Genomic DNA, 14934 nt, shown 5'->3' with positions numbered 1-14934 from the left:
CAAACTTGCATTACACACATACATACACATATACATATATATATATATACACACATATACATATATATATACATACACATATACATATATATATACATATATATATACATATATATATACATATATATATACATATATATATACATATATATATACATATATATACATATACACATATACATACATATACACATTGTAACGAATATTGCCCGTCACCCTCAATTTTTTCATTTATTTGTCTTTTTAAACATTTCCCCATGGGGAATGTGTGTCCTCAACCCTGTGTTTTCTCAAACCAACCAGAGACAGTTTAAAAAGGAAAAACTCTTTGAAATTCCCTCCAGCGGGGACTGGATTTCGTTTTAACAACACACAGGAAACACCTACATACCTCAGCGCCTACTGAGACCTATAAGCCTGTAGTTTCATGAGTTTCTGTGCATGTTAAGGCCCTCAAAATTTGAGTTGTTTTCTTGGAAGAAAAAATGTAAAAAAAAAAATATATAATTGCCAATAGGTGGCGCTATCAGTATCAATAAATATAAGTTTGTAGTATATTCAGACCTGGTGTCTCATCAAATGTGTGAAATTTTGAGAAGATAGGATCATCAGGGTCAAATTAACGCAGCTTTTATTGTCACGGTAAATCATCAGACTTCGGGCCATGCCCTTTGGCGAAAAGTTACAATATTCAGTGTTGGGCATGATCAAATTTCCCAAAGTCCAGCAAAGTTCCCTTTTCTCACCAAAGTGGCATTGTGCACATTAACAATGTTTAGCTCTGCCTATAGTTGTGAGTCAGCCTTCTCAACTGTTAACATCATTAAGAATAAGTACCGCTCACGGCTGACCAATGAGCATGTGCATGTATGAGAATAGCTTTGACTGCATTCCTTCCCAGATTCAAGAGGTTAGCTGCCAGTGCTCATGCAAATTTCTCACACTGAGCTAAATAAGCGTGTTTTGCAGTTTATGTGACTCTTATGTTCAGAAAGCAGTTGCACTTACCAAAGTTATTTTTTGAATGGTAATAATACATTTTAATTTTTTTATTTTATTGAATGTTAAACATGAATAATTTGCAACCCACTGTTGTTGTCTGTTAACAAAAAGTTCAGATTTGCACTAGTTAAGTGAAATGCTTTTTGAGGCACATTAATGTCACCTGTTGCACTTTAAATGAAATACTTAATCACAATGTTAAGGTTTGTGCAAGAGCACACGTATTGCACTTCTAGGCAGTATACAAATATAAGAATAGGAGTTAGTTAATGCGCAATACATTTTTGTTACACTGTGATTTACATTCAAATATATTTGCACTAAAATGAATGAAAGAGAGTAAGTTTAACAAGTTGTATTAATTTCAATGTAACAGCACGTTTGGAATTTAATAAAAGAACAGAAAAATGAATTATCGTCTGAATGTTGTTGCATGTTCGGACCCTGGTCTACTAGGCTGATGGAGTTACTGGATCTCTTGCCGGTTTAGTTGGGGACCCCTGAAATAGATGTTTTCAGGCCGTGGCTATTAATGCATGAGAAGTTTGGGATTTTTGGAGCTTGTACAGCCGAGTTATTAAGCATTTCCTCTTTTTTGATGAAGGAAATATTAAAGGCAAAATTTGAGTCCCCGCCCCCGTCATATAGTATTTCTAAAAGTCAAGATTTTTTTCCCAGTTGTTGTCCCAGGTCTTGAGATGATCTATGCCAAGTTAGAAGTAAATTGGATGAAAACTATTGGCAAATGGGCAAAAAGAATGACCACAGTGAATGTGCAAAAATGGGCCAAAATTGAACATTCAAAACTTCATAGTTCAATTCCTGGCTTCCACAGACTTTTTTTGTGTGTCTCGGGGCGCTTCATATGCCTTCCCATTTTTGTAGCCCTCGGTCAAACGCACCGGGATTGATTGCATATTTTTCCACGCTGTATGTTGTTGTGGCAACTTCATGATATCAAATTTTTCGCCTAGCCCGAGGAGTGTGCAAAGTTTGGTGAGTTTTCGTAAATGTTTAGGTCACCAAAAATGAGATTGTAGAAAAAGAAGAAAAAGAATGAAAAACATAGCTGCTCGGGCCCTAATAAAGGCATATATTCTTGGTATAGAACGTTAATTTTCAAATTGGCTTTCTCACCATGTGTCATCATCAGCAAGTGTTGCTGCGACTGTCTTACTGACAGTGTGCGCTAAATAAGTGAATACCCGAGACATAAAAAAAATGCCTAAAAAAGAAGAAAAAAATAGATCTTGTGCTTTGCAGGTACGAGAAATTTCATGGCGTTCTAATCCCTTGAGATATCATTTCATCACTAATGGCATCTTATTCCCTGAATTTCAATATCTAAATAATGTACTGTACCATGGGCCATTATCCAGTCACGTGATCGCTATGACAACGGACACCGTCGTTCATTTTAATGTTTCTTGATAAAACGGGTAACAAAAATGCATCACCAAATACTCTGCCAATTCTGATCGGCGTAATTAGCATGTCAAGTTTCATGTCTTTCCTTGCATTCACCAATATATAGCAGGTGGAACAAATAAAAGTTGGACTGATGTTTGATGTTTAATATTCACTCTTAGCGTTCATGTTAGGGATCGTCCACAAATTATATATTCCAGGGTGACTTATGTAAATGGTAATTGGTGGGACAAATCACCATAAAAAGCAAAAACAAAAGGTTATTTTTTTCATTTTAAATGCTGTAGTAGTTGCACATTTTAGACCACTGTTTACTACAGCTGAAAATATCATCTTATCTGTCATTGTGGAGAAACAACAAATTTGACTACTTTTGTCCCTTAAACATCTCCTGTTTCTCCACAATGACAGATAAGACAACATTTTCAGCTGTAGTAAGCAGTGATCTACCCTTTGCAGCTACTACTACATTCAAAATGAAAAAAAAAAAAGAAATAAAAAAAACAACCTGTAGTTTGTTGTAGCGATAATTGATGTTGTCTTTTTGGACGAATTAGTATTTTGATCGGCACTTGAGGAGGTCGTAATTCCCTCAATCGCCTATAGGGGCACCACGTTCTGTTTACTTTCACTTTTGGAGAAACAACAAATAAAATCCAAATCCTCATTTATTTATTCATAATCTGAAGTCGCCACATTCAATGTTCGTGGTTCTTTGTATTAATAAAATAATTACTAATCCACTCAGACACAAGCACGATTGAGACTGTTTTCAGTCCTCCGTTCATCTTTCAGCTCGCAGCATGCAGTATTATATGACAAGGTGAGTGTCCATTCTGATTCGTTCCAACTCAAATTCATGTCGATGTGTTCTTATCTGTGCTTAGTCAGAAACTATGAGTGTTAATGTCTCTTAAATGTTCGTTTTTTGGCTGATGTTTGCAAAGGATACGGCTAACCTTTATTTTACAACATTCAGATCACTTGAGAAAGGCTACGAAGACAGCATTCCTATATATATCCACATTTTTTCCGCGAGGAGAGAGCTATCGCGAGATGCTGTGAGCATCACGAGACCTACAGCGAGACCGGGAAACCCTAACATGGTGGCGCCCTGCTGCTAAAATAGAATTAGCTCTATTATGCTGAACTAATCTGAATTTAACCATCATATATCTTGTCTTTTCTCTTCTCTCTTTCATCCGGCAAATTTGGAATACCACCCAGCGTGGAGGACCTCGAACGCTTCGTCGACGGATATTTTTACAGCTGCGCGATGGAGGATCCTTCCGTCGAGAAAACTTCGAAGAAACCTTCGAAGAAGAGCAAAAATGACTCAGCGACGGACACGGACGACCTAGCCACTACGGACGTTTCGGTCAGTATGCTGGAGTCCATAAATAAAAAACTTGATGTCCTCTCCCTAATTAGCGAGGACGTCAAAGAATTAAGGGTAAGTTTGGAATTCGTCAGCCAACAGGTAAGTGACCTCCAAAGCGATAATGCCGAGTTACGCTCTTCACTCGCGGCTGTTAGAAACCATTAAAAAGGAGAATAAAACGCTAAAAGAAACTGTTCTGGATGTCCAATCCCGTAGCATGCGGGAGAATTTAATATTCTCAGGTATATCCGAGAATACCTCTGACAATCCAGAGGTTGAGATAAAAAAAAAAATTATGACGACGTCTTTAAAAATTCCTCAGGAGACTGTAAATAACATCTCTTTTCACCGGGTACATCGGCTTGGAGCCCGTAGGGGCAACAAACCCTGTCCTATTATCGCCAAGTTTGAGCATTTTAAACAGAAATAATTTGTTAGAAGTAAAGGACGGGAGCTTAAAGGGACCTCATTTGCAATGAATGACCAATTCCCGAGAGAGATTAATGAGCGGTGAAAGGTACTGTTTCCTATAATGAAACTAAATAGGCAGGAGGGTAAACGGACTACGATGGTCGTTGATAAGCTGTACATCGATGGCCAACTATTCCGGAACCCCAACTCCACTCCCTGGCTGTTCTAATTGGCATTGGTGGAACTTTGTTTGATTATTAGATGTATACATATACTGTATATGTGGTTATAAAACCTAAATTATGATTACTCATTATGTTTAGGCTATTTTATAAATATAATATTAATACATAATTATATCTGAAGTATATTTAAACAATAAATCTCGCTTAGGTTACCAGTTACTGGTGTATTTTTATGTTTTAACCCCCGCTAACTTCCTTTACTTTCACCTCCCTACCCGTTTTTTCACTGTTATATTTACTTACACGTTACCTCATATTTTACATAAATTACATAAATCACCTAACCACTTTGATTCTATCCTATAACATGCCAATATTGACAAATGGCCTATACAGATATATACACAGGACTTAGTCTATATTGTTTGTATGCATAAACTAGTTCTGGTTTCCTGGAATGTTTGTGGCGCTCGCTCACAGGCAAAAAGAATAAAAACTTTAGACCATCTCTTAAAATTAAAAGCAAATATTTGCTCCAACAAAAAATCCACCTACAAAAATCTGAAGAAAAATTACTTATTGATAAGAATTTTAGCCAAGCGTACTCTGCCCCTTATAACAGTAGACAAAGAGGAGTCTGTATACTCATACATAAGAATTTACTCTACTCTAAATAATACAATAACAGACCCAGAGGGCCGATACATTATTATTCAGTTGACTATATTTAATAAAATATATACATTTGGTAATTTATATGCCCCTAATAATGATGATCCGGCCTTTTTCCATGATTTTTTCTCTCAGCTGTTTGATTTAGCAGCAAACTCTACTATTATTATTGGAGGAGACTTTAACACAGTCTTAAATCCATTAATAGACCGTTCTAATAATACAACATGTAGGCGATTACAATCTACTAAAGTAATAGGGGAATATATGAATGATTTTGGCCTCGTCAACAGCTGGAGACTTAAAAATCCAAATAAGGAATTTACCTTCTTTTCCGCTGTGTCCGGTCTTTTTCAAGAATTGATTATTTTCTTACAAATAACTCTATTGCTGATAAAACTGTTACAAAAATACATCCTATTATTATTAGCGACCATGCACCAGTCTCCCTTTCCCTACAAGTTGATTATACCTTTAAACCACCACCGACATGGCGTTTTAACATCTCACTGCTAAACGACGCAGAGTTTGACAAAATTATAAGAAAAGAGTGGGCAGACTTTTTGGAAATAAATGACTCTCCAGACCTATTGCCATCTCTTCTCTGGGAAGCTGGGAAAGCAGTAATTAGAGGTAAAATTATATCATATTCATCTTATAAAAAGAAACAGGATCAAAAATTAGAAAAAGACTTGGAAGATAAAATTAAACAACTGACGGATGAGTACGCAATAAACCCAAATAACCAAATATGGACTGACTTACAAAATACAAAAATACAGTTAGACGATATGCTAACTAAAAAGACAGAGTTTATAATACAACAATTGAGATACAACAACTTTGAATATAATAGCAAACCAGGTAAATTTCTTGCAAACCAACTTCAACACAATCGGGAAAAATCTCTTATAACGGCTATTAACTCTTTCACTGCCAGACGTTTCGCCAGTGCCAGCCGATTTAAGCATTTTGACTGATCTTTCAAGGTCCACAGAAAATGTTGTGTTTGGACTATGGAAACACACATACTACCAAATGAAAGATTGAACTCTCATCTTTCATCAAATTGTTTCTACCTTATTCCGTTCTTCAGTAATCAACAATAGAAAATGGTTAGTTTCACCGAAATGCTCTGTTTTGAAAAAAAGCGAAGAAAAAGAGCTTTTTGTGAAACGATGTTATTTCATGCACTCTAGTGAATTGTACACTTCTTTTTGTCCATGAATGATGCCACAAACACCTAAACAGTGCTTTACTTCTGTAAAACACTTACCACCAACAATGAAAAAGTGTTTTTAGATTGCAAAATACGTTTATTTCCATTCAACAGTGTAACAATTTGACAAAACAATTTGACAAAACAATTTCGCAAACTATTTACAAATGTGTGCAACTCTGGTACTATTTACAATTATGTGGATGTTTCAAATACAGTTTTTCTTTTTGTAACACTCCCCTGCGTGCAAGGAGAGGGAGCAGGATTTGCACAACAGAGTAGTTTCACTGCGATGGCCCCTTTCACGTGCAGACGTTACACTTTCTTGACGGACTTTTTTTCCGGGGAATAGCAAGTAGCAGACTGTACCCACTCCTCCGATGAATATGCATTGGACTCGGGGCACTCTTCGTCGTCCGATTGAACGTCCGCCTGAGCGTGCTCGGTTGTGCTCCGCGTTTTCCGGTGTTAGCATCGCTAGCCCGTGAACCTTTATGACGTCGTCATAGCCGCCGCGTCAGCGCTTCCAACTTCGGAGTCACCATCATCATCATCGATGATGATCATCGTCGTCATCAATGTGCTCTTTAGCGTTTGTCGATGCCTTTCGTCTTTGAAAAAAATTCCCAAGTGTGAGCTGCTTGCAACCGGTCGCCATTGTTCGCTTCTTCAGCCATCTAGCTCCGCCTCACGTCTTCTACTGCCGCGTCAATGCTTCCAACCTCGGAGTCACTATCATCATCATCGATGATGATCATCGTCGTCATCAATGTGTTGGTCGATGCTTTTCGTCTTTGAAAAAAACTGCTCGAGCGTGAGCTGTTTGCAACCGGTCGCCATGTTCTCTTCCCTTCCCCAGCCATTGTCCCCTCTAGCTCCGCCTCACGTCTTCTACTGACGCCTACCCAATCTTGTCAAAAGAGTCATTGCTGCCATCTAGGGGCCAAAAATAGTCATTAGGCTAACTAGATCTGCTTGAAACTTTCACCACAGCTGGCCAAGGCTTTCCTCCACCCGTTTCAAAAAAATAAATAAAAATTGGATGACGTCTTTTAACGTCATTGGCGGCCCTCCGTAGGTTTTTACTTGACGTCTTTTAACGTCCATGGCAGTGAAAGAGTTAAAGGGACAACTGGTGAATGCACACAATCACCAGAAGAAATTAATCAATTTTTTTATAACTATTATCGTAACCTATACTCAGAAACTAACAGTAGCTTAAATATACCAAAGTTAACTACTGAATATAAAGATATGTTAGATGCGCCACTTACTATAAACGAGCTGTACAGTGCTCTAGATAGTATGCCTAATGGCAGAGCACCTGGCCCGGATGGTTATATTTTTTAAGCACTTTTGGTTAATACTTGCTCCACTATTCTTAAGAGTAGTAACAGAAATCAAAACTAATGGTTACATACGCCCACACATGAATACAGCAGCAATTAAACTTTTATTAAAGACAGAAAAAGACCCCACCCTTCCATCAAGTTACTGTCCGATTTCACTAATTAACACTGATATTAAAATTACCGCTAAGGCTTTCGCATCTAGACTAGAAACAGTAATCTCGGCAATCATTCATAGCGACAAAACAGGCTTTATTAAAGGTCGTCACTCTACTAATAATATTAGGAGGCTCTTTAACCTTATTAGCATGTCACAGCGGCATGATAAAAAGGCAGTTATTATAGCGTTGGATGCAGAAAAAGCCTTTGACAAAGTTAACTGGTCCTTCCTCTTTGCTGTTTTAAATAAATTTGGCTTTGGGAAGTCATTTATTCACTGGGTGTCAGTATTATATGATTCTCCTAAAGCTACAGTTACTACTAATGGGATTATATCTCAGAGTTTTACTCTACAGAGAGGCACAAGACAGGGATGCCCACTGTCCCCTTTATTATTTGCAATTTTTATTGAGCCACTTGCATTAGCCATACGCCAGGAAAGAGGGATTCAAGCAATTCACTCTGGGGTAAGAGAATATAAAAATAATCTATATGCCGATGATATTTTGCTTTATTTAGAAAAGCCTGCTATTTCGTTAGGGGAAGTATTTAACTTAATAACTAAATTCTCACAGTTATCAGATTATTCTATTAGCTGGACAAAATCAACACTTCTACCTATTACAGAAAATTCATGGAACCCTGCAAGCCAGGACCCACACTACTCATTTCCTATAGGTAATTTAAAATACTAAGGCATAAAAATCTCACCTAAACTGATTTAATTTATTTAAACTTTTCTCCACTTCTGGATAACATTTATAGTGACTTGGAGCGCTGGAATAATCTTCCTATTTGTCTAACAGGACGAATAGCCACTATTAAAATTAAAGTTTTACCCAAAATAAAAAAAAAATTCTCAATGATTCCATTTAAACCTACGGCTAACTGGTTCCAGTTGTTGGACTCAGCCGTTACAAAATTTTACTGGAATAAAAAAAAAAGCAAATATGAGTTTGTTTTTTAAATTTCAATTTCAATCTACACTTATAGCCCTTACTATCGCAAAAAAACCCAATTCTTGTTAACTGGAAACATAAACAAACTCTGAATATCGACCAATGGTCTAACCTCCTCATAAATCACATTTTAATGGAAAAAATATCTGCCTCAAATAAAAATCAAATATAAAAATTTATAGAAACATGGTCTACGTATATAGAATATTTTAATCTAATTCTGGTTACTGTTATACATTATTAACATTTTTAATTCTTTATCTCATATATTAACCATGTTGAAATGTTTTATAGATGTGTAGAGTAGGTGAAATAGTGTTGAACTCAGTATAATTTGACCTTAACCTTGTTTTTGTCTAAAAACTCCTTCTCAGTGTTTTGCGCACACACATTCTGTTCGTGAGAACAGATTTTGCCACACACATACCCTGAGAGCACCATCACTCACGGCCACTCTAAATCCAGTTCAATTTGTTTGTGAGATATTGTTTTGGGAAAAAAGTACGAAAAGTACCCTGAGAGTATATTTTGTCTAAAAAGATGAACACAGCTGTGGACTATGTACGAAAATAATATTATATAACATATTGTGTGAGAACCAATCTGTTTTACTTATTCATGATGGGAGGAGAATAGGTGTTCTCTTACTGATTTGGATTCTTTAAAAGCTGTATTCCGCAAAAGAGGGGGCACACACGCACCCTGGAATTCCACCTTTTACGTGATGTTTAGTGTTGTGTGACCGGAGATTCTCTGTAATATATCATCTTTGCAAGGAGTTTTTCTCACAAGAAGTCTATTTTCAATGCTTTGGAACACGCAAAAAGAGGACAAATAATTAACCTCTATCATTACTTAATTGTGCCTGTTAGCAAGTGCCACCACATCGTGATAACATACATTGATGTTTCTGTATTTGGCAATTTGTAACTAATGGTTGTGTTTTTATAGTCAGGAAACCAGTTGCTGCCGCTCCTCTTAACTCACTGAACTAGTTTTGCACAATACACTTTTATAGACATATAGGGCACATAACACACTTTGGGGAGGGTGGGGTAGGGTGGAAACACCGTCTTCGCCCTACAACTCCCCTCCAATTTTAATGCACCACACAACTGTGTGTGTGTGTGTGGGGGGGGGCATCAGTTGGGGCAGACCGCAGTATAGAGCAGTGCTGCGGTCACCTGTACGTGTGCCCCCCCCCCCCTATTTTTTTTTTTAATGCACCACATACACTCACTGACATGTGTCAGGCGGGTGGATCGGAGCATGGGGATATCATTTCCCTCTGCTCAGGTTCACCTGCTCCCAATTTTAATGCAACACACACACACACACACTTGTATATAGACTGGGTGGGGTCACATTCAAGGTTTAGGGGTAGAGTTCGCCAGTCGGCGAGCTGGCGAACTCAGTACCGGGTTAACTCTCACTAAGAACGCTGGAGTGACGACCGGGGCCTTTCCCCGCTGGGCCTGGGGTTCGGGGGTGCCGCCCGTCCTCCGGTGCCCCCCATCTCCCCTTCTGCCCCCATCTTCCCTTCTGCCCCCGGTGTTCTGTCCCTCCACGCGGTGGGGGTGGGGTGGGCGCGGATGCCCTCTCTGCTCCGCTGCCCGGCCCCTCTTCGGCGCCGGTGCCTGGGTGCGGGGGATCCCCGGGATCTGGGGGTCGGGGGCTGGGAGGCTGCCGTTTGGTGGGGGTGGGGTCGGGGGGAGGGGCAGCTTGGTTGCGGTGGCTGGGTGGTGGGGTGGGAGGGTGTCTGGGGGTTTGGGGGCCTGGGGGCGGCTGGGGCTGGGTTGGGGTGGATGAGGGGCGGGGGGAGCGGTGGCTGTGGACCGGTGGGGTTCCTGGCGGGCCTGCAGTGCCCCGTCCTAATGCGCTGGGTTGGGGGCGCGGGCCGCGTTGGGGTGGGGGGCGCTCCTGCTCCTGGGTTTGCTCTCCGGCCGGTGGCCCCTGCGACGCCCGGGGGTCGTCCTTTGGCGCTGCCGCGGCCTGGGGGGCCCTGAGGTGTTGCGCTTGCTCTGTCCTGGCGGGGGTCGACGGCTGCCCTCTTTGGCGGAGATTTTCATGCACGCCAGATCCACCACACCAGCATCTATCGAAACTCAGACACAATCTTCCTCAGGTCATTGAATCGGTGGAGGCTGGTGTCTGTGGATCTCACTCTGCTTCGTCTGTCCTTCCTTCCTTTCCTCAGTCTCTCCTTTGGTCTCTTGAGGTCTCCCTGATTTGTTGAAATTTAGATGTCTCTGGGGTTGGTGAAGGACTCTGGTTGGTGGCCTGGTGGGTGGTGTCTGGTCGGTGCTGGATTTCACTTTCCTTTCTTTTCTTTGGTCCTTTCTCGGGTTTCCTGACGGCCTCACGACTCTGGCTGGAAGTGTTCGGTTTAGGTGAACGGTATGGGATTTTTTTTAATAGGTTTTAGGTGAACTTATGAATACAAACACACTCACACGCACGCACATACACATAATCACCCACATACAAAAAAATAAAAAATAAAAATAAAAAAAGGAGAGCAATGATGATGACATGTCAAATCGGTAAAATTACCGAATGAACAATAATACTGAGCTCTCTAGAAAAAAAAAAGAAACGGTATGGGATTTTTTTTTTTAAATAGGTTTTAGGTGAACTAATGAATACACACACACTCGCACGCAGGGCACATTCACATATTCACCCACATACAAAAAAATATATATACAAAAAAAAATAAAAATATATTTAAAAAAAAAAAGGAGAGCAATGATGATGACATGTCAAATCGGTAAAATTACCGAATGAACAATACTGAGCTCTCGAGGAAAAAAAAAAAAAAAAAAAGAGAGACTGTTTTCAGTCCTCCGTTCATCTTTCAGCTCGCAGCGTGCAGTATTATATGACAAAGTGAGTGTCCATTCTGATTCGTTCCAACTCAAATTCATGTCGATACGTTCTTATCTGTGCTTAGTCAGAAACTGAGTGTTAATGTCTCTTAAATGTTCGTTTTTTGGCTGATGTTTGCAAAGGATACGGCTAACCTTTATTTTACAACATTCAGATCACTTGAGAAAGGCTACGAAGACAGCATACCTATATATCCACATTTTTCCCCATCAGATTTCACTTGTGTGAATAAAATGTGCCCAATTGCGCCCCATTCACCAATGATGTGCAAAGTAGTGTCTGCCAGGATGCGACATCTCTCAAACGCATGAATGATGACAGTCGCCTGTTAAAAAGAAGATAAATACACCGTGGGAAATCCAGTATCTAAATAATAATAATAAAAAAGAAAGATTTCCCCCTACATTGTAGTTAGATGAGGAAGTGGAAAGGAAAAAGTATAACCCAACAGGAAGCGAATTACATGTGTGTAATCGTGACCAAGCACAAAAACGGTTGTTTTAGGATGAATATTTTGAAATATGAGAATTTCGCAGTTGCATATGAATCTTTTTAGCATTTTTCAGTTCTTCTGAAGTTTTTAGACTTCAACAACAAAACATAATCTCATATTTAATAGCTTGTCAGTTCCCCAGTGTGTCCACATGTATGATGGCATGCTTCCGAACATGACAACAGTCTTTTTTTCGGAACTGAGTAATTCGCTTCCTGTTTTTGGTCACACTGAAAGTCAGCAACCTTAGTCAAGTATCAGCATGATGCAGCAGTTTGTTGTGAGATGACGCGACGGGACTGATGCGGTCCTCCCAGTAGTCTCTCTCTCCCTTGTCATGACTACAAGGTGACTATAATACATCCAACCGGGCAGAAGAGGATACGTGCAGTGGCGGGCGAGGTCCTCCCTCCCTCCACAATGGTCCAGGCAGGAGAGGAAGAAGAGATGTTTGCGTCTCAATGTGCATTTGAGGCCACAGGTCACAGTGACGTTTGTTCCTCTGTTTTTAATTTTAATTTTTTTGCTTCTCTTTGCTTGTTCTAGAAGCTGCAGTGTGCTGGAGATGGTGGTGAAAAACATGCATTTATTCACTATGGTTACACATACAGAATCAAAACACTGCCTACCTAACTATCATACGGTGAAAATAAAAATAAAAATAAAAAAAGAATAATTTAACAAGGTAGAAAGGAAAGGTTTGACTTGCCAAATCTGTGAGATATTTGAAATGGAAGTGCACCAGCGATATGTTGAATAGGCTATGAGACGTGCAACTTACTGGACTGAGTTGAACCGAGCTAACAGAGGGGAGGTCGATTGAAAAAAAAATTGCTTCAAAAAGGCAAGGGAAAAAAAATAAAAATATTCCACAGTTAGATGAGGTGCGACGCAGCTAGGGGCTCCCGGCAGATGAAGGGCGGTGCAGCTCGGCTAAAGGTGGATGGCGTTTTCAGGCGAGGTCGGGGGCTTCAGCCGGAGTTGTACTTTCGGCGCGCGAGGAGGTCCGCATCTCAGCTGTCCAAATCCAGCTGCTGAGGCCGAGATCCGCTACGTGCCTGCTTCCCGAGGGAGACCAGCCGTTGAACCAGCTTGCGCCGCAACAGGACGCTCGGAGGATGGAGCAGGTATGGGTTGACCCAACTGTGGTCGCTGGGTGACACACGGGGTCACAGAAAAAATTGTCTGCGACTTTGTGCCACTGAGGTGGGACGAAACACAAAAAAGAAAAAAAGGAAGAGCAGAAAGTCCGTCTGGCAAGTGGTGCGCGCGCCGGGGGTTTGGAGCACGGCGGCGGTTCGATGAGATCGCCAAGTCCGAGACACTTGGTCAACCAGGGAACAGAGATGCAACGTGGTTGAAAAACGTGTTTCATGTGAGGGCAGTTCCGATTGTGACCACTTGGAGGCACTCTGGTCACGTGTAGCCTCCAAGAAGGGGGGAATGTACTGACCAGGATTCCAACGGACCTTTTGACGCATGTTGTTTTATGGCTTTGATAAGACATAGTTTGCAGCCTGCTGGTCTGGGATGTCAGCAGGGGTGAAGATCATGCTTTCCGATAAAATACTTTGATGCCATAAACTCGTGGTTCTGGCTGGTGACAAACAAACATTCAGATCCTGGTGAGATGGCTTTTGGTTGTCTTCAAAAGAGTGTAATCTTCTTTGGATCGTCTCTGGTTTAGGAAAAAAAAGGAGGAGAAACAGAGCTCACCCACCCTAGGTTGACGGAACGCATATTTCCAAGAGTAAAATGTTAATGAAAGGAAGAGAAAAAAAATGAGGGTGACTGGTCTATAATTGTTACATTGTTTTATGATGATTTGTCCCAAATGAGTCACCCTAGAATAAAACTTTTACTCGGTATTGGTTTGCTAAATGTGTCGTCATCATCAGCCAGAGCGTCGTCTTCACTTTTGGCTGCACTCAAATCTTTGGCGACTCACACTTGGCTGTACTACTTGATTTTGAACAAGTGGTTTGTTGCAATAACGCGCAATTCCCCCTCCTATGCTTGATTACAGCACGATGATCATGTGACTGTCCAAAAAGGGCAGCTCCTATACTTTTTTTTTTTTCCCCCGGAGAGCTCAGTATTGTTCATTCAGCAGCTCCTATACCTAATGCAAAATATCCCTAAAACATACTAAAAAGTCATAATCGCTCAACATAAATTTATTTTTTCAGGGAAGAGTTGAAATAAAAAAATTGACAGAAGAGCTGGTTAGTCTTTTACAAATGGTGTGTTTGATTAAAGAGTGTCCAGATTTAATTTTCTATGGCTATAGTTGGGACAAGGTGCTTCAGTGCAAGCTTGCCCATATTGGGAAGTGGTTGCTTAATGCCACCAGGAAGTAGCATGGATGCTTTGACCTCTGGTTGGTCTATAAGGTCTATTTTATCTGTCAGCAATCTGAAATCACTCCACCAACTCGTTTGCTATTGAATTTGAAGTCTAACGTCACAGTACTCCTGAGTTGAACGTTTTTTCAAAGCACGATGCCGCAACAGCAAACGCCCACCTTGAGTATTTCTCGACCTCCGCCAAACACCTAAGACTGACTCACCGAATGGTTTGATCAAACCCATGTTAAAAATTGCTGATATACACAGGTAGTATGCTTAGTAATAAATTAGGGATGGGCAAGTACTGATACCAGATATCGGGCGGATACGAGGACATATTTCACGGTATTGGTACTCGCGACAGGTATCAATACTGGTCCCAGCTTTGTGGCCCTTTTTCGGTCAGCATTTATTGAGCGCCACAGGGGGGCTCCAGTAA

General features: G+C 40.4%; 1 protein-coding gene across 3 annotated transcripts in view; it reads right to left on the bottom strand.

Annotated features, from left to right (window-relative positions):
• The window catches only part of trdmt1 (tRNA aspartic acid methyltransferase 1), an 87029-nt gene that overhangs the window by 34877 nt on the left and 37218 nt on the right, over positions 1-14934 (bottom strand). The window lies entirely within an intron of this gene.

This window comes from Vanacampus margaritifer, chromosome 20, assembly GCF_051991255.1.
Source record: "Vanacampus margaritifer isolate UIUO_Vmar chromosome 20, RoL_Vmar_1.0, whole genome shotgun sequence".
Lineage (NCBI taxonomy): Eukaryota > Metazoa > Chordata > Actinopteri > Syngnathiformes > Syngnathidae > Vanacampus > Vanacampus margaritifer.
Note: the sequence above shows the minus strand (reverse complement) of the source record. Positions and strands in the feature narration are given on the sequence as shown.